General features: G+C 38.6%; 1 pseudogene; it reads left to right on the top strand.

Moving 5' to 3' along the window:
* Window positions 1-395: 395 nt before the first annotated feature.
* On the top strand, window positions 396-873 carry LOC105817790 (annotated as a pseudogene).
* The last annotated feature ends 3,029 nt before the right edge of the window (window positions 874-3,902 follow it).

Below are 3,902 nucleotides of genomic sequence, written 5' to 3'. Positions count from 1 at the left end.
AGAGAATGAGAGTTCACATATATATGCTGAATTGCTTTTTTTCATCTGAAGGTAAGTGCCAGTCTTCTCCAGGACAAATATACCTGACCTTACCATTGCATTTATGATTTCTTTGGTAATTGACTGCTAATCTGACTTTTTTTTGGTTGCATTCTCTTTCTTCACAACAACTAATTCTAGTCATTTATCTCAAAGAGAAATATCATTCTAACGTATAGCCATTTTAAATGTATTTAAAGAAATCCTCCTTAGAGGCCTTTCCCTGACCGTAGCGAAGGAGCTCCATCGCGGGTGTGAGAAAAGGGCCGCTTTGGCTGTGTGTTGTCCGTGCATCCTGCAGGAAGCAAACGCGTTCTGGAAAGCTGAAGGCTCCAGCGACTTCTCTTACCACCGTCATGGCAGTCCCAGGTTGCAGCAATGGCAGTGTTAGAGCAGGCTGTAAAAAATGTGGCTACTCTGGTCACCTGACTTTTGAATGCCGCAATTTTATTTGACTAGACCCCAAAAGGGACATAGTTTTGGATGTCAGCATTACAAGCAGTGAAGATAGTGATGAAGAGAATGAAGAACTGAATAAATTGCAGGCGTTACAGGAAAAAAGAATAAATGAAGAAGAGGAGAAGAAAAAAGAAAAAAGCAAAGAGAAAATCAAATTGAAAAAAAAAGGAAAAGGTCTTATTCATCTAGTTCCACTGAAGAAGATAGTTCAAAACAAAAGAAACAAAAATATCAGAAGAAAGAAAAGAAAAAAGAAAAAAAGAGTAAATCAAAAAAGGGGAAACATCATAAAAAGGAAAAAAAGAAGAGGAAAAGGGGAAAGCGTTCTTCAACCCCTAACAGTTCGGAATTCTCCAGAAAGTAACTGTGACTTTGGCCTAAACCATTAAATTTAAAAATTTGTTTTTACTCACAACTGATGGATGTGGTGAGCATTGTAGAGGGGAAGGGCATGCTTCTAGTCCTTGCTTGGGTGAGGCAAAGTCATAAAATGTAACCAAAATGTTTATACCTTCATAATAGCCTGAAGTAAAAATAAATAAAAAAAAATTTGTTTTGAAAAATTATGTGCCTTTCCTTGGAATTTGCTATATATTCTGCTTTGCAATAAATCACAGCCTTTTCCATGTAGACATTTTTTATATGTGGGACTATTATCCCTCCGACAATATATTTTTAATGTGCTATAACTATAAAGTATTAAATCAGTCTTATTACTTGATAGTCATGCCCCAAGGTATGTGTATATACAAAACACATCATTTTTGGCATTTGTCTCTGTGTGTTTGGCTAGTGTTATGACTTCATAAATTGATAGTGAAATGGCATTACTGCAATAAACACAGGTAATGTACATAGCTGTTAGTAAGTATTGCTAAATCAGGTGTCCACCTTCCAATGATGAAGCTAGGTAGGGGGTAATGCTTTGCTCTTGACACTGAAAAATTTACTAGCTTTATATACTAAAATGTAATGTACAAAGATAGTGAAATTCTTTACTATTGTTTTTAAACTGCTAGGCTTTTTTAATATCAGGAGATGAAGCCGCTTTATTGGTCTTGACTAGGACTTTTTAAATGAATGGTGTCTGCAAGAAGATGATAATGAAAATATTTATAACAAAGTTTCACTGTTTTCTGAAATGCAGAGTTTCTAGTATATGCCCCCTTTGTTTTTGTAACAATTAAAATATTTCTTCCTTATTTAGAGAGACTAGTATAGTTCAGCCTATTAGTAAGTCTTGCAGACATGATGCTATATTGGTCAGGATTTTTAGGATAGACTCCTGGGTTGTGCCATATTGGCATGTCTTAAAGTGATACCTCAAACACAGAAATTTTTATTTAGGAAGACAGCTAAATCTTCATTAGAACTGATTTTTGTTGTATTCAGTATGTAAATTCTATGAAGTTTGTTCCTATGAGTAATATGGACAATTTTAATAAATGTGAGCACATATATTTAGTCTGAAATAATTTGTAGTCTTGCAAATTTCACACTGAACTTATGGTTTTATAAATAACCAGTTTGGGGTGTTTCTTTTACTTCAGTCACAAACCTCAGGAGAACTAACAAAAATTTAGAATTAAGAATTTTATTCTGAACTTTTTAAAATTTAAGAGCCAGGGAATTGCATCATGAAAGCCTTTATATGAACATTTTGTATGAGTAAGCATTTCAAACACATATTAGTACATATAAATGTTTCTTATATTTTTATTTTCACTTTGATCAGTGTTACTTACTTTGCTTAATACTTAGGTATCCCTCATGCCCAATAAGGTAAATACTTATCATGTTGTAGAAGCATCAAAAGTTAACCAGTTATCATGGCATAGCACCAAAGATCGCAAATACCTCACTGTGGTGCACTTATAAATTTCGAAATGGGTAACCTACAAACATGGCTGCAGGTGAATTCTTTTTTTTTTTTTTTTTGAGACAGAGTCTCACTGTTTTGCCCGGGCTAGAGTGAGTGCCGTGGCATCAGCCTAGCTCACAGCAACCTCAAACTCCTGGGCTCAAGCAATCCTCCTGCCTCAGCCTCCCGAGTAGCTGGGACTACAGGCATGTGCCACCATGCCCGGCTAAATTTTTTTCTATATATTTTTAGTTGTCTGATTAATTTCTTTCTATTTTTAGTAGAGACGGGGTCTCGCTCTTGCTCAGGCTGGTCTCGAACTCCTGAGCTCAAACAATCCGCCGGCCTCGGCCTCCCAGAGTGCTAGGATTACAGGCGTGAGCCACCGCGCCCGGCCTGGCCCTATTTTAAATTTAGGCCCAGTTAGCCACTCAGGATTCATCTTGAGGGATAGACTCTTTCAGGTTTGCATAGGTGATGGCACTTAGGCATTATATCTCCCATAAAATGTGACCCTATAAAGGGAATTTGATAAAGATCTCATGTCTTTAAAAACTCCTGCATTTGTGGGCTTCGTTTGGTTGGTTGGTTTGTTGGTTGATTAGTGAGAGTAGCTGGAGTAGGGTAGTTGTTGTTGACTCACTAGATGCCATTAGCACCCCATCCCCCAGTTGAGATGACCAAAATTATCTCCAGACAGTGTCAAATGTTCCCCTGGGGGAGGGAATCAAAATCACCCTTGGTTGAGAATGACCACTAGTAGTCATTTTCAGTTATCATCTACTAAGTTTTAAAAATGCAAAAAGTGGCCGGGCCTAGTGGCTCATGCCTGTAATCCTAGCACTCTGGGAGGCCCAGGCGAGACCAGCCTCAGCAAGAGCGAGACCCTGTGTCTCTACTGATAATAGAAAGAAATTAGCCGGACGTGGTGGCACAGGCCTGTAGTCCCAGCTACTTCGGAGGCTGAGGCAGGAGGATTGCTTGAGCCCAGGAGTTTGAGGTTGCTGTGAGCTAGGCTGATGCCACGGCACTCTAGCCCCAGTTACAGAGCAAGACTCTTGTGACCCAAGATTTCTATTAACCAACATTTCTGCATATTTATAGTAATACATTAAGTAACATATATTATCAGGCTTTTGTCTAGGAAAATAATTAAGAAGTGAATTTATTGTTTTATCAACCCCCTTTTGTTCTCCTACAGTCCTTTCCTTGCAGCACCCAGAGCTTGCATACTCCTTTTTACAAATCTATACTCTTTTTTTTTTTTTTTTGAGACAGAGTCTCACTCTTTTTGCCCGGGCTAGAGTGAGTGCCTAGAGTGAGTGCCGTGGCGTCAGCCTAGCTCACAGCAACCTCACACTCCTGAGCTCAAGTGATCCTTCTGCCTCAGCCTCCTGAGTAGCTGGGACTACAGGCATGTGCCACCATGCCCGGCTAATTTTTTCTACATATTTTTAGTTGTCCAATTAATTTCTTTCTATTTTTAGTAGAGATGGGGTCTCGCTCTTGCTCAGGCTGGTTTTGAACTCCTGAGCTCAAACAA

Source organism: Propithecus coquereli, unplaced genomic scaffold (genome assembly GCF_000956105.1).
Source record: "Propithecus coquereli isolate 6110/MARCELLA unplaced genomic scaffold, Pcoq_1.0 Scaffold424, whole genome shotgun sequence".
Lineage (NCBI taxonomy): Eukaryota > Metazoa > Chordata > Mammalia > Primates > Indriidae > Propithecus > Propithecus coquereli.
Note: the sequence above shows the minus strand (reverse complement) of the source record. Positions and strands in the feature narration are given on the sequence as shown.